At 37.1% G+C, this 24,472-nt stretch overlaps 1 pseudogene; it reads left to right on the top strand.

Moving 5' to 3' along the window:
- The first annotated feature begins 16,626 nt into the window (after positions 1 to 16,626).
- Positions 16,627 to 17,143, top strand: LOC124994598 (FH1/FH2 domain-containing protein 3-like; annotated as a pseudogene).
- The last annotated feature ends 7,329 nt before the right edge of the window (positions 17,144 to 24,472 follow it).

The raw sequence follows: 24,472 nt of genomic DNA on the forward strand, positions 1-24,472 counted from the left end.
TTCACCAAAAGGAATTACGGTCATCTCTCCAGGGGATCGCATTGCACAATTGCTTATATTACCCAGTCGACATTCTTTGTGGCCCAGTAAAAATACAAATAAAGGACAAGGAGGTTTTGGATCAACAGGAACCACTTTAATAAACCTTACTATGGATATGGGACAGAGGCCCCTCCTAAAATTAAAAGTGGGAAATATGGAATTTACAGGTTTATTAGATACGGGAGCAGACAAAAGTATTATTAGCGCAATGGTCTGGCCAAAGCACTGGCCATTGATCACAGCAGCTCAGAGCTTGAGAGGCTTAGGAGTAGCAGAAAGCCCCAATCAAAGTGCTTCCTCATTATCGTGGAAAGATACAGAGGGACACACAGGAATATTTCAGCCATATGTCTGTAATGTTCCTATTAGTCTATGGGGACGAGACGTCCTGCAGCAAATGGATATGAAACTCACCACTGATCAGACTTACCAAGGGACTCCTGTAAGAAATATGTTACAAAATATGAACTATGATGATAAAAAAGGATTAGGAAGACATAGTCAAGGATCTACCCAACCACTGCCTGTACTTCCACCAAAAAATGATTCTCATGGATTGGGTTTTTCCTACGGGCCACTGATAAACCATCAATCCCTATAGTATGGAAAGATGATAAGCCTTGCTGGATTCCACAGTGGCCCCTAACAAAAGAGAAGCTAGAGGCAGCTCATAAGTTAGTACAAGAGCAGGTACAAGCAGGTCATTTACAACATTCTACTTCTCCTTGGAATACTCCAATATTCTTAACAAAGAAAAAATCAGGAAAATGGAGGTTATTACATGATTTAAGAGCCATAAACGAACAAATGTACCCTATGGGACCCACCCAATGTGGACTCCCTCTTGTCACTGCGCTACCGAAAAATTGGCCTACTATTATTCTGGATTTAAAAGATTGCTTTTTCTCTATACCCTTACACAAAAATTATTGTTGGAGATTTGCCTTTACTTTGCCCTCTCTTAATCACACTCAGCCTGATCAGAGATTTGAATGGACCGTGTTGCCTCAAGGTATGGCTAACAGTCCTACTATATGTCAAATATATGTAGATAAAGCGTTAACAACTACTAGACAAAAGTTTAAGAGATTGTTGATTTATCATTATATGGATGACATACTTATTTGCCATCCAGAAAAAGAAGTTTTGTTAGAAGCATTACAATTTATAACTCAAGCATTAGAAAAAAGAGGACTAACGATAGCCCCTGAAAAATTACAATTAGAGGAGATCCAAGAATATTTGGGTACAAGGCTCACTGCTACTACAGTCAGACCATCAAAGTTGACCATCAGGACAGATCAATTGAATACCTTGAACGATTTTCAGAAACTCTTAGGTGACATTAACTGGATCAGATCCTATTTAAAATTATCCACAGGGGAATTAAAACCTTTATTCGATATATTAAAAGGTAATCCTGACTTGAATTCCCCTAGGAAACTTACTCCCGAAGCACGGACAGCTAGTAGAGAATAGACTTCAGCAGTGTTACGTTGATCGTTGTGATCCTACTCAACCATTAAGTTTAATCATAATCTCAGAGAAACATACCCCCTTTGGCATATTTTGGCAAGGAGGACCTCTGCAAAGTATAAATCTCCCTAGCTCTCCAGCTAAAACATTACAATCATATCCCCAAGCTATTGCTCAGGTAATATTCAAGGGAATAGAATCTTGCATTACTGTTTTTGGAATCCATCCGTCTATTATTATAACTCCTTATTCCACTCAGCAAATTAAATGGCTAATTAATAATGATGATGATTGGTCAGTATTATATTGTTCCACCTCAGCTCAGTTCGATAACCATTATCCCCAACATCCCTAGATTCAATTCTGTAAAAATACTCCCATAGTTTTTCCAAAAGTGACTAGTATCCAGCCTCTTAAAGACTGTGTAACTATTTTTACTGATGGCTCCAAAAATGGAGTAGGTGCAGTACTTATCAGTAAACAACTTCACACCATAATAGTTCCACCCAACTCCGCACAGGTTACTGAACTTGCAGCTGTAAGCCTTTAAATTAGCAGATAATCAGCCATTCAATCTTCTATCTGATAGCTTATATATTGTCAACGCTTTACAGGTTCTCGAAACGGTACCCCATATTTCTTCCATGTCCACTGTAGCTTCTTATTTTACCACGCTACAAAACCTTATTCTACAGCGTAAACATTCATTTTATGTAGGACATATTAGAGCTTATTCTAATTTACCAGGACCTTTGGCCAATGCTAATGACTTGGTAGATATGGCCACCAAATCAATTTTTGTTTTTTCCATAGAGGAACAAGCAAAACTCTTTCATGAAAAATTCCATGTAAATTCCACTACTTTGAGCAGAAAATTTCCTATATCTAAATGTATGGCTCGACAAATAGTAAAAAATTGTCAACATTGTGCTCCTTTAATCCCAGTACAATCCTTTGGAGTTAACCCCAGGGGACTGTTGCCTGGTCATATTTGGCAGATGGATGTAACCCATATTCCTGAATTTGGTACTGTTAAGTATGTACATGTGTCAGTAGACACTGCTTCAGGGGTCATTATGGCTTCCGCTCATTCTGGAGAAAAGGTAAAAGATGTCATTCAACACTGCCTACAAGCATTTGCTGGCTGGGGCATACCTAAAGTTATTAAAACAGATAATGGTCCTGTTTATACTTCCAAAAGCTTCCGGTTGTTTTTACAAACATTTAACATCCAATCAGTCACTGGCATCCCCTATAATCCTCAGGGACAGGGCATTGTGGAAAGAGCACATCTTACTTTAAAAAATTGTCTAAATAAACAAAAGGGGGAATAGGAGCCTCCTACAAGTCTCCTAAAGATAAACATAATTTAGTTCTTTTCATTCTAAATTTCTTAACTCTGGATAGGGACGGCCACTCTGCAGCTGATCGACATTATAATCCCCATGATACTCCTCAAGTATGGGCAAAATGGAAAGATATCCTGACAGGTTGTTGGAAAGGACCGGATCCAGTCCTTCGTTGGGTCCGAGGGTCTGTTTGTATTTTCCCACAGGATCAACAGACTCCAGTCTGGATTCCAGAAAGGCTAATCAGAGTTTTACAGCATGCAAGTGATGCTGCTCCTCCTCGCAATGGCGAGCCTGAGCCTTCCTCCAATAACAAAAACTCAGACGGAAAGGCAAACCCGGAACCTATGGGCCATTGTTAGCCTGGCCATATTTTTTACTTCTAACTAACACATTTTTTATCCTTCCTTTTCTTGTTTTTCACCAACTCCTCTACAAGCCTGTCAATTCTACTGATGATTTTTCAGGTCGTGCTGTTTTTGGTGACAAGGATATCTCTAGTCTTTCTTTGCTTTAACAGGAGGAATTTTTGCACTTTGCCAATGGAATCATACTACAAATCAGACCCAGAGTAGAGCAACTCGTTCTGCTGACCCTAGCTGTAATTTTGCTTTTCCTCCCACGTCAGCTTGTGTATTTCCTCCCTTTTATGTTTCTACCAACTAACATTTCTAATAACACCTCTTAACTGTTCACTAACCGTGTGCTATCTCTCACAATGCTGGAATGGTTCTTTTGCCACCCGTGCAATTTTGATGCACATTCCTATCTTCCTACCAGTCCTAGTTTCTGTTGCAGATATAGAATTGCCAGTGCTATTATCAAGAAACAGAAGAGGCTTTGACATTGCAACAGCCGTGATCATTGCCACCACAGTCCTTGCAGTAGCAGCATTGACACAACCATAACAACGATCATTTGGCCGAAAATACAGCTGCAACCTTACAGACCATAGAGACTCTATCAGAGAGTGGACTTCCTACAAGAACAAGTGGATACCTTGCAAGAACTTTTGGGACTGGGATGCGTTTATTCCCTGAGAGCTGTTTGTGTTGCCCGTATTGTAACTCTACTGGGATGTATATTGTTTCTGTATTTAATATGGCTACATGGTTTTTCTTCTGTTTATAGATTTATCAAACAGCGGGCAGGCTTAGGAGCTATGGTGGTACTCCTCTGCCTTGGCCTCCTTCTCCTCATTCGTTTTGGCATGCATCTATGAGCTAGCCAATAGAGAGATCAGATTATCTTTCATCAGGCCATGACCGCCCTAAAGGCCGACAGCCCCCCATTAGTATGGCTCTTGATGCTGGACCGGTAGTCAAAGACGGGTAATGAAGGAGGTGGCTGTGTACCAACCTAAGACAGGAGCTGCAGCATGCTCTGCAGGCTCTGATGACGGGTAAGGACATATGCTGACCACTCAGCCTAAGACAGACACGGTCCCGAGCCTTAGTTTAATAATAAAGAAGGGGGATATGTCGGGGTTTCCGGGACCCCCAGCCTTGGGCACGGTCAAGATGGCGCCTGGCGCTGAGCCAAAAGCGGCCAGCTATACAGTAAACAACCAGCGAATTCCAATGATTGGCCAGTTAACAATGTGATTAGAGCATGCCCCCCTCGTGTACCTATTCTATGCCTGCAGCTGTCCGCGCGTTTACCTCGTGTGCTCTCCCCTGATTGGTTGAAGTGTATATAAGCTTGGTGGGTGGGGGAGTAAGAAGGAAGTTGAGAGGAAGAAGAAGCTGAGAGTAAGAAGAAGCTGAGAGTAGGAAGAAGCTGAGAGTAGGAGTAGTAGAAGCGAGGAAGAAGAGTGCGAGCGAGGGCGAGAGCCGAGTGGGAGAAGCGGAGCGGCCGAAGCAGGCGTGAGCCGAGCGGGAGAAGCGGAGCGGCCGAAGCAGGCGTGAGCCGAGCAGGAGAAGCGGAGCGACCGGAGCAGGCAAGAGCTAAGCAGAGGGAAAGAGAGCGAGAGAAAGAAAAGAGAGAAGGGGATAGAAAAGAGGGAAAGAAAGGAAGACTGTGCACAATAAACTTCCAAAGCTTCAGACGTTTGTCGTGTCTCTCTCTGCGGGCAGAGGGAACGCGATAAAGAGTATTGGCTGTTGTGTGTTTATTGGTTGGATAAGTTTACCAGTAATTGATTGATTGATAGCCAACACCATTCTCCCGCAGTTAACCCTTTTCTCATCCATGCGGGATGTGGTTGAGAGACCCCCCACAGCACCCCATCCTGCAATTTTATCAACTTGGGATCGAAGCACATGGCATTTATTTCTGGTTGAATCAGCAGATTATATAACCTACTAAGTGTGTAGTTGGTAACGCTACAAATCAGTATGTTTTGCAGCTAATGTTAAGATGTAATTGAAATGTAAATTCAGTAGCAAATGTAAGTAGCAATGAGTTCTAGTATTTTTAATCAAATAAAAAAATGGAAACCAGAGTGAAAAAGCAAATTCAAAACAATTCCGTTAATAATATGCAGTAAATCCATCTACCTTCTCATTGGACATTGATTAGTTAATCCAATAATCATTGTCATGTGTCTATGTGTGTTTTAATTTTTATCCTTATTGCACAGTAATGCTTATTTGGAATTAATTAGTGACTACTTCTAGGCTAAAAGGCAATGTTCGATTATTTTAAAAGTCTGTACTCTCTTTGTTAAAGACCTTTTTATGTCCTGACAATGTGATATAACTGCTACATTAAAGGCAGGAGATGACATGCATACATTTTCTTGCACAGAAATAATTATACAAAAAAGGTTGAGCTTTTTTCACTTATATGTGTGCACTCAGGTGTTTCTTATGATAAAAGAAAGTTCAGTTTTATTTCATAGAGAAAGTTTTCCAACATTTTTGAGACATGAATTCTATATAACATCTTATACTTTCTGCAAATATTCATTTTAATACCAAAAAGAAGGAAATAAATGAAATCAGTATTTGGAGGATTGTGCTTTATGGATTAAGTTCAGCATCAAGTTAGCACTATCACCTCTTCAGGTCATCACCTTTTTCATGGCGATTGGCGTATCTGATCTGACATTTTTTAGCCTGCCTCTCAATTGGCTGAATTACTCTGTTAACCCTCCCAAAGGCACAGCCTTGGACCCTGTCCTTTGTTCAACAGCTGTGCTTCCCAAAAGTAGCTAAGCATTTTCATGAGGAAAGGACAGAGAGGTTAGGAAAAACGTCAATCATCTCTAGTTGTATTGCCCTGCAGATAAAGAGAACACCATTAAAGTGACTTCAGCATAAATGCTGTTATGTTCATTTATGTCCAAATGGAAGTGTATTGTCTCACATAATTTAGTTAATATGAAATTTGTGAAGTCACAGATCTGTTTCAAGAATTCCAAATATATATTAAATGTGTAGATTTTAACAAAATAAATTTATGTATGAAAATTAAGAAATCTTTTAGAAATTAAATCACATAGAATTCATAAAATAGTTTTATGTATGCACATGAACACTTATTAAAATATTATAGAAGACAACTGTTTATATTCTGAATATGACTTTCTATATTTCTTCTAATGGAATGCTATTTATTAAAGTCCAGAAACAAACCTTCATTTTCTAATGACACAAGAGTATTTTTCAGATGACACAATAAATTAGAAATCTGTGCATAAAAGGTATTATCACTCAATAAAGCTGCTGGAGAGTCATGCATAGAGGTTAAAAAATAAGGTACATAAAACAGGAATGGTTGCCATCTGGATAGTTTATTGCATAAAACTTAAGTGTTTGTGACTGATTGTTTCTCAGTTGTTTCATATCATTTTTCTTGGTAACATGAAGAATTGACCTGAAACCCAATTCTATTTCATAAGCAGTATTTGTTTTCAAATTATTAAATATTCAAAGGATTATAAAATAAGTTTATTTAAATCACATCAAATTATAAAATATATTAATATGGAATTATTTCACAAACACATTCACTCTTACTAATATATGTATGGACCTATTTTTTTTTAACTAAAGCGATTATGTCCATAGAAATGAATTATATTCACAAGCAGCATTAATAAAATTAAGCTGCAATGTAGTAATGCATTTCATCATTTATTAAACAAAATTTCTAAAAGATTCTTCAATGATTATATTTTCTTTTTTCATAAAGATTTTTTAAAAATCTGGTGTGACAATGTTTACCATAAACAGACAGTGACTTTGATGAAATAAATTCTTTTACTCTTAGAAGAGGAGAGAAGGAAAATCCTGCTCACTTTGCTAGGGAGGTGATCTATAATGCATCAGCTGTCACCTGTGCAGTCCTAGTGTGACAGTTCAATACCTCCTCATCTTCTGAGAATGGCATTCCTGAGCTCTGAGTAAACTGTGACTGTATGCACACTGTTAAAGAGAGCCTGACACATCATTAGCACTGACCTCCATGATGACAATCACAACAGGAAACAAAACAGCACAACTGATTTTCATTAGAGTTCAAATTAAATTAACCTCCACATCTTTCCATCCAGCACTGGGCAAAGCAAGTCCCAGAAAGGAAGCATTTGATGAACTCTGTGATAGACTGACAAAATCCTAACGCTTAGGAATCCACATAAAAACCGGCATTTGAAAAGGCTCAATACAATTCTTTTTATAACTCAGGCAAAGTGCAGCCTTTGCCACCAACAGTGGAGTTCAACAGTTTGAGCTATCTCACAGCAAGTATTACAAGTTTCCCAGGCCCAGCAGTGCTGCTGCTTTAATTCCCTTCCAGCTCAGATGCTTCAGATGAACACCAACTGCCACCAGAGGCACACAGGTGTGGCATGGCTTGCCAAGTTCTCTGACGTCTCTTTGCCCTGCCGCTCCCTGTCCTCACTTGAGCATGGCATGCAAAAGGAAAGGACAACATGTGACCTCCAGTTCAAGAGACTGCAAGTGAACAGGACAAGCTGTGCCTTGTTGAAACAGTGTGCAATGATGCAAATGAATCAATTTTCTTGAGTTTGCTCTTAAATTTCAAGAAATCACAGAGCTGGGTCATTTGGGAGAAACAATCCTCCTCCCACCTGCAGCACTGTCACATGGCACATTACCTCTCCTCTCACCCTCTAAGAATCAAATGAATGACCTTTGAACATGACCAAGTATAATTACTCAAGCCTTCAATGCAGCATTCAATTGTCATGTCATACATGCTGTATTTGTGACTCTCCCACTATTTGTTGAACTCACTCTGGAGGAAAATACTTTTTAAGAATTAAAGGATTAGTTTTAAATATATAGAGCATTTATTTCTGTACCATAATATGTGGATTGATTTCTTGTAGAACAAGCCAAATTTTTTTTGTGCAAATAATTTCAGGCACTTTTGGAAGAACATTAAATCTTTGAGGTAGTCTTGATTCTTCTGCCCAAAGTGCTGTTTAAATGCACCAAACAGTGGCCTCTGAAATAGTGCTGGCTATGCAAAACAGATTTACAGTCATGCAGTGGGCACCCTGAAGCACTGAGTAGAAACTGCAGAATCTTGAAGGGAAAGAGCAGACAAGGAACTTGGGAATTTTACAATCAGATATGGAATAGATCATTTTGTGCAAAACTCTGGACAGCTAGTGAAAGAAAGTGGCAGAGTTACAAACAGTGGCAGACTTTGGAGACAGTGACTACATTAGCAATATGAAGTATGTACTGTGATTTGTATCTTTCCCCTTTTCAACCATCCTCACATAAATAATAACAGCATCAACAATGATAACTATGTGGAAATATGAAACACCAGTGATATATTTTCAGTATTTTCAACATTGAGACATTTGTCATAATTTAGTGGAAGCCATATGACATAGTAGAAAAGAGCATAGGGCTTTGGAATCAGATATGCCACAGTTTAAATTCTGATTATGATCCTTATTGTTTTGTGTGACCTCCAAATGGTTGTTTAAATACCTTTACAATTAGTTCCTCTACTGTTGAGTATAGAAATCAGAAATAATATGTATGATAATTGAAAGACAGGATAACTGTTATATCAAGTGCTAATTATAGATTTGGGTTTATAAATTTGGATTTCCTGAGAGTATTACTTTCTGCTAGATGCTTGAATTTAGATAAACTGTTCATAGGTGGATAAGGCTACTTTGACTTTCATTTCACAGTCTGAATGCTTAGTTTCCTCAAGACACAATTGTCTAAGTCAAAGAAATTCAAACCCTTTCTTTACTTACGGATTTCCTTATAAACTTGAAGACGATTCCTTCGTGGCAGACATCCACCACAAGGAGGAGGTCCAGCTTCCTCCATCCTGTGTCTTCTAGGATGGGTGACGTAGCAGAACAGGGCAGGCCCGGGGTCCAGGAACAAGTTTGTATTTCTTTTTTTTTTTTTTTTTAAATCTTTTAATTTTTTTACAGACTTCATTTTGATTCATCGTACACAAATGGGTACATCATTTCATTTCTATGATTGTACATGATGTAGATTCATACCATTCGTGTAATCATACATGTAGATAGGGTAATGATGTCTGTCTCATTCCATTTTTCATACCTCCACCCATCCTCCTTCTCATTTACCTCTACATAATCTAAAATTCCTCCTTTCTTCTCTTGCCTCCTACACCCTCACCCCCATTATATATCATCATGCACTTATCAGGGAAAATTCAGTCATTGGTTTTTTGGGATTGGCTTATTTCACTTAGCATGATATTCTCCAATTCCATCCAGTTATTTGCAAATGCCATAATATTATTATTCTTTATGGCTGAATAATATTCCATTATGTATACCACAGTTTCTTTATCCATTCATCTGTTGAAGGGCATCTAGATTGGTTCCACAATCTAGCTATTGTGAACTGAGCTGCTATAAACATGGATGTGACTGTGTTACTATAGTATGCTGATTTTAAGTCCTTTGGGTATAAACTGAGGAGTGGGATAACTGGGTCAAAATGTGGGTCCATTGCAAGTTTTCTGAGGATTCTCCACACTGCTTTCCAGAGTGGCTGCACCAATTTGCAACTCCATCAGCAATGTAGAAGTGTGCCTTTTTCCCTGCATCCACACCAACATCTATTATTGTTTGTGTTCTTGATAATAGCCATCCTAATTGGAGTAAAATGAAACCTTAGATTTGTTTTAATTTGCATTTCTCCAATTACTAGAGATGTTGAACACTTTTTCATATATTTATTAATCGCCTGTATGTCTTCTTCTGTAAAATGTCTGTCCAGTTCTTAGGCCCATTTATTGATTGGGTTCTTTGTATTTTTGGTGTAAAGTTTTGTGAGTTCTTTATAAGTTTTGGAGATAAGTGCTCTATCTGAAGTGCGTATGGAAAAGATTTTCTCCCACTCGGTTTGTATTTCTTATGCCTCTCATTCTCTTCTGAGGCAGACTCTTGGGATTCATTACACTAGAGCCTTGGGCTCCCAAGTAATTAGTTCAAAAAGAGGACCTACTCAAATACAAAGGGGCACCTCTCTGAGAAGACCTAGATGATTGGATTCATCAACTTCTATTATTTTTCAAAAGAAAAATATAAACGTTTTTCTTTTACTTTATTATCCTTACATTTTTGTTCTGGTTTTCTCATTGGAGTGATAATGTTTTCAGGGTTGTGATCTGAAAATAAGTTCAGGGAAAAAGAGCCTAAATAGCTATCTTGCCCTATTTAGTTGCGAGAATTTGTCTGCCTAGTTTCAGTAAAATGAGTCTTTGCTGCCCTGCAGAGATCAGCCTGGTACACAAGGAAATTGCATTAAATTTTAAACACAGAATGGAGAAGACATGCATATTGGTATAAATTTCCTTGTAATTTGTTACTACTGGAGGTCAATTATTGCACATTTGAGTTTTCAGGATCCTAGATTCCTGCCAAAAAATAATTCTAAGCATAAATTTCTTTTTATAGGCAGCTGTAGTATATGGAACAGTTAAAGAATCTATCTATACATGCATACATACATCTACATATGTATCTCTCTCTCATCTATCATCTATCTTTCCATCTATCTCTATCTATCATCATCTATATTTGAGATGCCTTCATGGAGAAACTGATGTGTCTTTTACTACCTCACAGTAACTAAAAATCCTGCAAGTAAAATCAGAAAAACTATAAGACTCTGGGACCATACATTCAATAGTATGTTTTGAAGGGTACATCTAGATTATTCTATTGAACAGTTATGGAATGCGTATTCTTTACTAGCATATATGGAATGTTTTAAAACCTCACCACATAGTGGGTAATCAAACAGATTTCTACAAATTGGGAGGAAAAGATAATATAAAATAACTTTCTTGGACACAAGCAATATTAGAAGACATTTATAAAAAATAAATTGTTTTTATTTTTGTTTATGATAGTGAGGATTGAACCTAGGGGTGATTACCATTGACCAATACACTAGTACTTTTATTTATTTATTTGTTTATTTTTAAGCCATTGTCTTGATAATTTGCCAAGTCTGGCCTTAAAGTGGAACTCTCCACCCTCCAGCCTCAGCCTCCCAAGTGTCTGGGATAACAGGCATCTACCACTATGCCTGGCCTTTAAGCATGGCTTTGAAGAATCAATGTATTTGGTAATTTAAAAGCGTATGCTTAAAGTAGTGGTGTTGTATGACTATTCCAGATTTTGGCACTGTGTGCCAAATCTGTATTCTAAGAAGAAAGATATCTTGAGACAAGTTCAAATCTGGCTAAGATCATGGTTTTTTTTTGATTGGGGAGGCTGATGTGGGACAATTTCACACTAAATGTTGAGGTTGTGGTCACTTCACTGCTCCTGCTCTGATTGCCATTGCCTCCATCTACTTCCTCCCTGCCTGTGGTGAGCTGTTCCTACCCTCCTTGCCATTTCTTCCTCTGCACCATAAACAGAATGGCAACAAGAAGTGCAAACACGTGGTCTTTGGGAAAGTTGTCATGAAGAGAGATTAGTACACGACCTTAACAGCACATCTGAATATACAACTAGAGGGTTGTCTTTAGCAAGTACAACCTAAAACAGTCCTATGAAAGCTGTAAAAATGAAGTTTATAATTACTGTGTGTTTTATGAGGGTTGGGTGCATAATCCAGGGGATCAATTTATTGTTATGGTAATTCTCAAGCTCTGGGTCACTTTTAAACTGACCATAATGTTCTCCTCCCTCCATACTGTGCATGTGTGTGTGTGTGTATGCACAGGTGTGTGTGCACAGGTGTGTGTTTTGCTGAAAACAAATGAAAAAATACAGTACTTCCCAAGATATTTACCTCATATGATAAGTATCATGGAGGACTATTAGAAGTAAATCTTAACCATAAATCTTATGCTGTTTGGCACTCTATGAGAATTTATGGTTCAGAAACTGTGTTAGTAATTGTCCAGAGGGAAAACTATCTACATATCTGGAGAAATTCAATAATCTAGTTGATTTTCTGTTCTGTGTAACTGATATCAATGTGCTTTTGAAGTTACTATTATGAATATCTAAATAAAATGGGCCTGATAATTATAGGCCATTATTTCCTCAAAGTATTATTAAAAGTGTTTTTTCATCCAGAAAGATAAAATGAACACAAGTTGTTTTTATAATTTTGATTTTTCATTTTATTTTTAGCTATGCTCAGGTAAGCCAGTGTAGAAACTCTCAAGATAATCAAGAAGTTGCACAGATGAAACATATTCCAATGATTGTGATGAACTTCTGAAAACTTAGGAATAATTCTTGAAAATGGCTTCCTCTTCCAAAGAGAGCATTCCTTGTCTTTGTGGAATATTGATAACTTAAAAGGTAAAATAATTGTATTATTATGTTTTCTATTATATTAAGTCTTCACATAATCTACATATAAAGTTTTTATTTATCCAACTGAAAGAAAGCTCCTTCTAATAATTATCTAAATAAGGTAGATAATAAAAGTAAACTTTGTTAGGGGAGCCACTATCAAAAAATTTTAAACTTGTAAAATATTTTCTGTATTATAAATTAATATTTTCCCTACTTGTACATATATATTGTGCTTTCAGATTGATATTTTTAAACAAAGAACAGGATGAATGTTTCTTAACAAAAATTATTTATAATTGATCAATATTAAAATATAATAAATGTACAGGAAGAAGAAAGAGCAAATTGTCATGTAGAATTTCAATCAGAAGAGCTGTTACAATTTCATGTCATTTCTACTGGGAAATATAAGTAGGGAAATTAAAACTCAACTCACTTTATGAGGATAATCAGATCATTTAATTTTAATACCTATGCCATATGAAATAGTAAAATAGGGATTCAAAGCTAATCTCAGTGATTAATAGAGTTGCAAAAATCTGAACAGCATATTAGCAAAATACACCCAAGAGCATTTGTCATTATAAGCAGTTCAAGCTATACATAAGAGAATTCACCATACTTTCCTAGTGTCTCTACATATTTTGCTGAATGTAGCAGGATCCAAGTCTTTTCTAATTACTGACAGTGAGAAATGGTTCTATCCTGACACAAAGACAATATAAGTTCAAGGCAATTACAGCATGGCCACCATGTGAATGCTCCCTCCATGGGGGCAGGAGTGGCTTGTATTCTACTTACCATCATGTTTGCTCCTTTATCAAAAAGGACTGGGTCCTCTCTCTGCCTTTAAATTTGTGACACAAACCTTTTGCATAGTTAAAATTATCTGGATCTCTCATATTACCTTGTGGGACTTGGGAGCAAGTGAGATTAGTGCAAATACACTGATTTTTCATAATGGTTTTCATAAGGCTTGCTGTACCCTTAGAATGGTCTTTGACCATCACTTCTGCATCAGTAACAAGTAAGTAGGGCAAAAATCTGAGACCTTTCAAAAATCTTATCAACATAAATCCAATATTATCTAACTAAATAACTTACACACACACACAAATACACACATACACTCATACACACACACGCACATGTCATTTCAGTAGTGACCAAAAAATTGGTAATATTCAATGATTGTCCATAGATCAATAGTTCTTAGCAAGAAAGAGGAATTTTTTTAATCTAATAAATCCTATCTAGATAATTTATAACTGTATTTTTGGAGAAATATTCCCATTGAATTAAAAAATAAGACACGCATACCAGCTATCAGAATTTCTAGTCAGCATTACAGCAGGTGTTATAATAAGTGTCAGTAAGAAAAAAAATAGGTGGAATGTGTAAGATCCAAGAAGATAAATATTTTTTAAATGACCTAATTGTTGGAATAAATATCCAAATTTTGTCATCAACTGCTGCAAAAATACCAATATATGAAAAATTTTCATTCAGAAAATTAAAAAATATTGAAAGTAAAAATATCTAAATGAGTGAAGATATATATTATGGTCTTAGAAAAGAAGAGATAATAATGTAAAATATGAATGCACTTAAAATGTATCTCCAAATTCAATTACATTTACCAAATTTTCAAAGTTCTTAGAATAAATTTTGATGTGATTCTGAGAAATTATGAAGTGTGAGGAAAAGTGTGTAGGAAAGTTTGGAGACTTTCCATTTAATATCAGGATTGATTATTAAAATGTAATGAATAATTCTAGTATGGGGTTAGAAGATGATTTCATCAATGGACAAAGGAAAAGCATATAAATGTTCATTTGTAAGATGCTTAAGTATGATGAAGATGACAATTTTAGTACAATTGGTAAAGGTGAATCATCAATATTTTCTAACATATTTGAACATACATGAAGGTCACATTAGATCTTTAACTGATGCTATGCACAAAAATTAATTTGAAGATTATATTAATCATAATATTCCAGAATTTGTAGACCTACATATTACAGGTAAACTAAACATTCAAGATAAAGACAACAATGTAAGAATCTCTTGAAGGCAAAAAATCCTTCTAGATCTTAAAAAAAAAAAATTGTTGAGTCTAATGATACAACAGTAAAGTAAAATACATTTAAAATGTTTGAAGAAACAGTAAACCTCCGGGTAAATATATTTTTCCTATTTAAGTTCTTTAAAATATGTGTAATTATTGAAAGGGAAAGAATAATTGAAACATTGTCTGATGCACTTTAAGCAAACATGGACACATATCTGACAATGACCACTGAAAGCGGGAAGGAAAAAGGGACTAATATGTGGTAAGGTTTTAGAGCTTAATTATTAATAACAATTAATTTTACAGTTTAATTTTGGCTGGATAGCCATAGATTTCAACACAAGGAGAAAGAAAAATAATTTTCACAAGTCTAAAAGTTTATTTACCAACTGTATGCAATGGTATGAATAGAACACTCAACACCAAATGAGCATGATACTCACTCTTTTCAAGTGCACGCAGTATTTGTCCCTAAAGTAGAACACATCTGACAGTTAAACAAATGTCAAATAATTGAAATTATGCAAAATATGTTCTATATGATAGAATCTGACCAGAAATTAATAACAGGAAGAATGTTTTACTCTTCTGTTTTTAAAAAATGTTTTATTATTGCATTATAGTTCTACATAAAATTGGAGTTCATTCTGACATAATTATACATGCATGGAATATAATTTGTTCACCTCTGTCACCTGAACTTCCCCTTGCCCTTCCTTCCTCCCTCTCCCATTCCCCTTTCTTTACTCTACTGGTCTTCCTTCTATTTATTTATTTTTTTATTAGTTCTTTTTAGAAATACATAAAGGTGAACTTCACTTTTTGATACTCATATATGTTCACAGCATAATTAGGTCAATTCATTTTACAGTTCCTCTCCTTTCCCATCCCTCTTCCCTCTTCATTAATCTCCTTCCTTTGCTCCACTGATTTCCCTTCTATTTTCACGAAATTCAACCTCCCCACCCCTACTATCTTTTCCTGCTTATTTTGTTCTAGCTTTCACATATGAGAGAAAATATGTGACTCTGGACTTTAAGAATGTTTTACCTTTCTTTGGAGAACAATTTGGAAACAATGAAATAACAATTCTTATCACCAAGCAATGACATTTCTTGGCACATATTTTAGAGACATTACTTAAAATGCAACATTTATAAAAATTCTTCTGACTGTGTTGTCAGAGTAAAAAAACTGAAACAGGTCAGGTGTAGTGGCTCAGGCCTGTAATCCTAGTGGCTCAGGAGGCCGGGGTAGGAGGATCTCAGGAGTTCAAAGCCAGCCTCAGTAGGCGAGGTGCTAAGCAACTCGGTGAGGCCCTGTCTCTAAATAAGTTACAAAATAGGGCAGGGGCCCCAGTAACCAGAGCCCGGGCTGGAGCCCTGCGCGCTGTAGCCTGTGAGCCCACTAGTCGGCCATCGGCAGCTGCGACCTCCCCTAAGTCAAGCGACCAGGCGTCCTGGGCCGCGCCCCCACTGACCCCGGCCCCAGTGTTCCCCCGCGGCGGGGATGCATCATGGCCACGCTGGCTTGCCGGGTGCAGTTCTTGGACAACACGGACCCTTTTAACAGCACCAACTTCCCTGAGCCCAGCCGGCCGCTGCTTTTCACGTTCCGCGAGGACCTCCCGTTCGGCACCCAGCAGGCTGAGGTCCATGGGCTGCTGCGGGCGCCACACAAGTTGGACGACTGTACGCTGCAGCTGTCCCACAAGGGCACCTACCTGGGCCTGGAGGCCACACTGGCAGAGCAGCGGGATGTGTTGGAAGGCTTCCAGGATGACGCTGGGCGGGGCAAGAAGCACAGCGTCATCTCGAGGACACAGCTGTCCTGAGGGTCCATGCCTGCATCGAAAAAGTATACAACTCTACTGACGAGATTTCAGAAGGGCCCTTTTATCCTTGAAGAAGATATTTCAGGATGACAAGGATATGGGGCATGAATTTGTCGTGGCTGAAGGTCTGATGTGTTTGATCAAGGTGGGAGCTGAGGCCGGTCAGAACTATCAGAACTGCATCCTGAGGGCTTTGGGCCAGATTATATTGAGTGTGGATGGGATGAACGGAGTTAAAAACCACAATGAAACCATTCAGTGGCTGGACACTCTTGTTGGCTCAAAGTTCCGCCTGGTGGTGAGGACTGCCCTGAAGCTGCTGCTGGTCTTTGTGGAGTACACGGAGTCCAATGCACCTCTTCTCACTCGGGCTGTCTCTGCTGTTGACACAAAAAGAGGCATTAAGCCCTGGTCAAATATCACAGAAATCCTGGAAGAAAAAGATGGAGCTGACACGGAGCTGTTGGTTTATGCAGTGACTCTAGTGAATGAGACGTTGTCAGGATTGCCAGACCAAAACTCCGTCTACGAGGTGGTGGACTGCATGGAGGAGCTGGGCATTGCTGCTGTGTCCCAGACGCACTCGAACAAGACTGGAACTGACCTGGACTTAGTGGAGCAATTTAACATTCATGAGGTGGCACTCAGGCACGAGGAAGGTGATGACACAGCAGAGCCGCCCCCCAGTGTGCTCCAGGATGACAGGAGGGCCACCGTGTGTTCTGGTGGTAACCGGGGGCGGAGACACAAGCACCAGGGCATCGACCTCAGAAGAGCCGCAGGCACTCAGTACAGAGCCTCAAGAGCCCACTGTCCTCTCCCACCAGTCCCTGTGCCCAGTCAGCTGCTGCCTTCAAGCCTAACCAAGTGCGAGACCTCTGTGAAAAGTAAGCTAAACCCAGTGGTGGGGAGAGGTGAGTGGTACCGCAGAAAAGAGGGAGGGAGGCCATGAATCACAGATGCCCACCATTGCCCTCACCAGGCAGAAGAGCTCCTGTCCACCTCCTGCCTTTTCTCTACCATTAAACCACCATCACCAGGAAACTCCCCCTGCAAGGCAAGCCCTGGTGGTGTGCAGATTTGGTGACCTTGTCTTCAGCCACCTGTGTTTTTATATTATTTAATATCTCAGATAATATCCATTCAGAAAAGATGTTTTATAAAATGGAAAAGAATACAAAACACTAAACTTTGGACTAGAAATAGACAGTAGGCCACCACAGAAGTGTAAAATGATAGACTCGAGAGAGACCTGTGGCAATACACAAAATTGGTTTTACTTAAGTAGAATAAATCTGTGTAAGTTTAAAAAATCTATTTCTTTATATTTCAGTAAATGAACTAAACACTAATTCTATTTAGTCTGTCATTCAGTGAAACATTTTCATAGAGTGTCCACTGCAGGTCAAGACTATTGAAAGCATGCAGATACATAACTAGAAGTGATGTGATCTGTGTCTTTATGAACCTCACATCTGGTCTGGGAGAAAGAACAAGAAAGGTGGAGGAAGAAATAAAAAGTTTGAAAATCCAGTAAGAAGTTACATAGTTCAAAACTTGAAGTTTGATCAAATCTGTGGAAGCCCAGAGTGATTCTGAAAAACTTGGGTGTAGGAAAGGATGGTCACATCCCTGGGATCTGGGTGAGTTGTGTACCCCCAAGTAGCTGCTGTCCGCTCACTGGGATGATGGGCTTTGTGGACCAGTCTGCAGGACTGACTGACCCATTCACTTCCTGCTGCTGGTGAGTGGGAGCATGCTTATGTCATTTGACTAGAGCATTTTCCCCCACCGTGGAGACATTCCTGGGAACCAACTTCAGGTCACCCAGCAGCAAAGTGAAGAAGAAAATAACTCAGAAGAGTTGCATGAACTTCTGAAAGTCAACCATGAAGGAGTGACCCCCTCCATCTCTGAGGGAATACTCCACCATCTCCATTACCAAGAGGTAGCACAGCTTGGCCTGGCTCTCATAGAGTCACATGGAGCATGTACCAGGCCATGCCTTTGGGTACCCGCTGCCCAGAGAGTAGAAGAAGGACATGGCCTGAGAGTGGCATGCAACGTGCAAGTTCCATGTTGAGGTTCCTTTCCTTGTTTGTTTTTTATTTGTTCTTTTCAGATATACATGACAGTAGAGTGTATTTTGACATATTATATATACATGAAGCATAACTTAAGATCCTGTTCTTGTGGTTGTACACGATGTGGAGTTTCTCTGGTCATGTATTCATATATGAACATAGGAAAGGTATGTGTGATTCAATCTACTGTCTTTTCTATTCCCATTATTCCCCTTTTGTCTAATCCACCGAACTTCTGTTCTTCCCTCCCACTGCTCCCCACTTGTTTCATATTAGCATCTGCATATCAGAACACCTGGCCTTTGTTTTTTGGGGATTGGTTTATTTCACTTAGCATAATAGTCTCCAGATCCATCTATTTATTGGCAAAAGTCATGAAGTCATTATTTTACATTTTTCTTATCCATTCATCTGTTGAATGGCGTCTCGTTTGGTTCCATAGCTTAACTGTTATGAATTGAGCTGCTATAAACATGATATGGCTGCAAAAAAATTTTTAAAAGGTAGGGCTGGGGATGTGGTTCAGTGTCCAAGTACCCCTGGGTTCAATACCCGGTACAAAAAAAAAAAAAAAAAAATTGAAATGTCCTCAAAGTTTCACAATTAAAATCAATCAATTATTCAACAGTACATGCAAAGTTATATAAGGATAGTAAATGAATGATGAGAAAACTACACATATTACTAGAAATTTATATTTTAAACTAAAATTGAGTCAATGAAAGAGATTGAGTAGATAAATATATTTAAGACTTTGTCACAATGGGAAAATATATACTCATCTGTAAAGATATGAGAAATTAAATGAAAAATTAAACCCTATAAAGATGAAGGTCTTCTTTTGGTATTGGGCTCTCATATTACCCTGTGGGACTTGGGAATAAATGAGCTCAGTGCAAATATGTTGATTCCATAATGCTTGTACTCTGCAAACAGCATGTCCTGTTCCAGGGAGAGAATGCATAGAGTCAACCAATTGTACCTTAGGCTTACTTTTCTAAATTTAATCATGGGCACATGAGTGCTTAGGAGAATGATTTATTAAATATTACAGGATGAAATGTGTCATTTGCTTTTAAAAATATAACCAGTATCTTCATAATTAAAGGTTCTTGTCTTATAAAAATGTTGAATTGATGTCTAATGTAAATTATAGATTTAAATGTTTGGGATGAAAAAATGCCAAAGCCTGATAAAAGCAAACAAGAGTAGGAATACCAACCTTGTGATATAAAGAATCACTGAGATTATAACAGAAAAGAATACTTGCATATTGATCTGGGAGGAATAAATTCATTTGTTTGGAAAGCAGTTTAGCAGTTCTTAGTGAAATACACCTCCGAGTATACTTTTCAGAAGACTTGGCCATGGGTCCATCAGGACTGCAGGGTAACCAAATAAAACACAGGACCAAATGAAATTCAAAGATGGAATAAGCAGCAAGAATTGTTTCAGCATAAGAATATACATATGATACATGAGACAAAGACTAAAAACATACTGCTTGTTTATCCAAAATTCAAAGATAGCTGGCAGTACTTTTTTTTCCTAATTGAACAAAAAAAAAGTAGAAGTTTGGATTACAAAAAGAAAAGACACTAAGAATAGTTCAAGAATTTGCAGGAAGCTGGGCTGAGAAGTCTCACAAGTGTAATGAGCATTGAATTTTTACTATCGTAGCAACATCACACTATAAATGGGCTTTACCCAGAATTCATCTGATGTAATTTTAAAGGAACACTCTAGCTGCCCTGCACAGCATGGACTAGAGTGGAGCAAGGGTGAATGCAAGGTAACACTGTGGCACTGATCCAAGTGAGTGATGCTGATATCTCAGATGTTTTACTTATCTGTTCTCATGCAGCGGTATTTCTTAAACTTTAGTAGGCATCAGAAGACTAGCAGAAACACAAAGGGTCAACATATATCATTCAGTTACCTGTGAATTGAAGGCAAGTTCACTTTTATTCTCTTGGCCAGTGGTTCTCAAAATGGGGCATTTGGAGTAACAACATTTGCAGCATCCCCAGGGAAATTGTGAGACACGCTAACTCTTAGACCTCATTCCAGATATACTGAATCAAAAGCTCTGGACCTTGTACCTGGTGATTTGTGCTTCTGCTCATCTTCTGATGCTCACTAAAGTTTGAGAAACACTGCTGTATGCAAACAGATAAGTAAAACATTTGCATTATCCTTATCACTCACCTGGATCCCTCCCACAGTAGGACATTACATTCATTCTTGCTCTGCTCCAATTCATACTGTGAAGAGCAGTTACTGCTCCTCTAAAGTTGTATCAGATGAATTCTCCTGGCAAAACTCACTTATGGTCTTATATTGCTACTGTAAAACAAATTCAATGTCCATTGCACTTGCAGGAATTTTCTCAGTTCAGCTTTCTGCACCTTCTTGAACTTGTTTTTTAAAGATCCAAACTTCTGATTTGTTTGATTCCTTCAAGTACTGAGCTCTTGAACTTTGGTTCTTTTTTCAACTGATACAAAGATATAGCTGTCTTCCATCTGGAATATCTTCCCTTCCATTTATTTCCTTGTTCTGTCTTGCTAACTCTCAATTTCAGCTTACAGTTGACAACTTGAAGGAGATCTACCCAATACTTAAAATTCTATCATTGTGTGCTTTTAAGAAGATAGTTGCTGTGTCCATACCATATTCAACTATATAGTTACATCCTACATTCTAGAGAGCAGAGTACCTACATAAAATGCTTCAGATTATTCTGAATAAGAGAGCTGTCTATTCTTCAATATTACTACTTTAATTAAAAGTTTTATTTATCTTGGTTTGTACTCATGAATATACATTTTATGCATTGGTCTACAATTAAAGTTTTTTTGTTTGTTTGTTTGTTTTTTGTTTTCATTTTGTTGCTGTAATTGTCCAGCTGTGGCTATCAGTCACTCTTTCATTTGGCTGCTGTGTTCCTTTGACATATTTCCTATCAGTGTGTGTGTGTGTGTGTGTGTGTGTGTGTGTGTGTGTGTAGTGTGACATGGAGTTTGACAGAGAGAGAACTTCCTTAATTTGGGGTATTGCAATAGACTGCACAAGTATGTTGTTAATGGTCTACCACAGTCCTGGCATTAGCCAGGAAGCGAGATGATATTGAAGAAGCCAAGATCTGGATGCTTGGACTACTTGTTGCTACTCAAACATCATTGTTTCTGGGTCTTATTAGAGCAGGAAACAAAGATTCATCTGATACAATTTTATCTGATACATCTGATACATTCATCTGATACAATTCATCTGAAATTCATATGATACAATTTTAGAGGAGCAGTAACTGCTCTTCATAGTATGAATTGGAGCAGAGCAAGAATGAATGTAATGTCCTACTGTGGGAGGGATCCAGGTGAGTGATAAAGATAATGCAAATGTTTTACTTATCTGTTTGCATACAGTAGTGTTTCTCAAACTTTAGTGAGCATCAGAAGATAATATAATATTATTGCATTAATAATATAATATTATATTATTAATATTAATAATATAATATTAAAGTATGTGATCATCTGTATCTGAATTAGGTAAAGACAAGCTCATAATGATATCTCCAATATTAATCCATTACTACAAGGATCATTTGGGCCTCTTGCCTGCTTATGTGTAACCTTCCACTCCCACAGTGAGAAAGTTATTTTCAAAACCGTATTCTGTCCATTTGTTTTATTCCAGCATGGATGAAAAATGCTTTCAGAATTACTTGATACTTTTATGGGAACCAATTTTATCTTTTATAGTACAGACCATATATACAGTTTCTTTTGTTTTTATTCTGAAAGACTCACTTCCAAAGCACTTAGGCTAGCACCTTTCATCATTTTCCCCCTCAGAATGATGTATAGGAATTATTTGGTTGAATTAACAAAAGAATAACACCTCCAAATTATTCTCAACTTTTTAAATTCAACAAAAGTATAAAGATTTATAATAGAAGCAAGAATATACTAAAATTTTTGTAGTTATTTTATTTGAATACTGTTGTTACTTGTGGCAAGAAACCATGAAGCTAGACAGACTGGGTTTCTAAAATCATGACTGAGGCTGTCTCTCTATTCAAGGGCAAATTATTCAGCATCCTCGCAAAGATTAATATAAGTATTTTCATCCAATAAATTTGAAATTATTAGGCACTTTTTAAGAAAATTTTATAAAGTAGTATAGTATTGCATTTCATTAAAACCACATGAAGATATATAATGAGACAATTCTCTTTCTGATTAAAATATTATTTGTAATGTCAATAAACAATATAAATAAAAAATTTAATTTATCATTTTGTTCCTTTTATTTCATTAATCACACATTGCAAAGGCTTATGTGGCAGAAAGATAGCTGTAATAATATATAAATTTATCTTGATTATCAACTTTTACTTTTACCTCATATAAAATAATAAATTTTAATACAAAGGGAAAGTGTAATTATTGTATTTTATATTAATGTTTTAATAAGGCAAATACTTTGGTGGATAAAGAGGCAAATATATCCATAAGTATCTCATTATTTTAACTTTAAACCAGGTTCTAAAGGTTGTCAAGTATCAAAATCTGAAAACAAGGCTAATATTCTTGCCTTCGTGGGCATTTTATGATGATTAATAATGCATGTGAAGTTTTTTACTTTATCCAGATTTAGACACTAATCAAATATAAAATATCATTATTGGAAGATATTCAGAAAATTTTTAGAAAGTGCAGATATAAAGTATAAGGTGATTTTATACTGTGTTTCAAATTATTATCAAATTTCATCTTTCTCTACAAATCACAATTTTAAGAGATTCATAATTTTAACTACTAATTCATAAGAATAGTAGTTTAACAGTGCAGTGAATGTAAATAAATCTCAGAATATGTGTTAAAAATAACAGACATTAACCTTGAGGCATCTAACAGAAATAAACGTATGAAAATATAACATCTTTTAGTTGACAATTTCATGTTTAAGCAGAACTAACTAATATTTTCTTCAAAATAGTTAAACTGTAAATTCTTTATTGCTTGCTTATTTGCATATTTTGGTTATTTAGGAGACTAAGAGAAGCAAAGCTAAAATATTGGGTCTGGTAGAATTATGATATGATCATTAGTCTATAACTAATTTTATAACTGCAATTTTTGTCTCTGTGCTCCTGAAATACCCTCCTGTTCTCAAACAATTTAGTGATAGGTTCACAATAACTTATATATACATATATATATGAAAGGAAACTTAGATATTCATAGGAATGTTCTCAGCCATAAGATTATGAAGCACGTCTCTCTGTTAAACCTTTAAATGGCTACTCTGTTTTAGCTATGGCAGATAAGATCATGAAGAGCTGCTAGGCATTTGCACATCATGTGCTTGAGTCAGGAATAGTATCACATGCTGGATATCATAGTGCACAGGTGCAATTTGTTTAGCCTTTCCCCTCAAGCAGCCCACTGGCAGATACCACGTCCAGGTTTTAGTTTGGATGCACTAATTGTCTGATCCTTCATATTGAAATTCATGGTCTTATTTGAAGAGATGAAATCATTATTTAGAGGATATCAAAGTGATGATAACTGTGTAAAATAATCATTAGAGTTCATGTTTTGATAAGCATCTCCTTTTCAGCATTGTTAATATCTATTTACTTCCTTGGGTTTCTTTTTCTTTGCTGGTAGACATGTTAATTTTATTCAAGGAGGAAACTAAAGCTTTTGTCCAAGTTTTTTTGCCATGATAAAAAGTCAGTACTCTTGATAGCCCTTTTAAGCTTAACTGTGATATTTTTTGAAACATGTGAGCAGAACGTTAAAGTCAGCCTTTTTATTTTTGTGGTTTTCAATTCTAAGTCTGTAT

The sequence above is a fragment of the Sciurus carolinensis genome, chromosome 1, assembly GCF_902686445.1.
Source record: "Sciurus carolinensis chromosome 1, mSciCar1.2, whole genome shotgun sequence".
Lineage (NCBI taxonomy): Eukaryota > Metazoa > Chordata > Mammalia > Rodentia > Sciuridae > Sciurus > Sciurus carolinensis.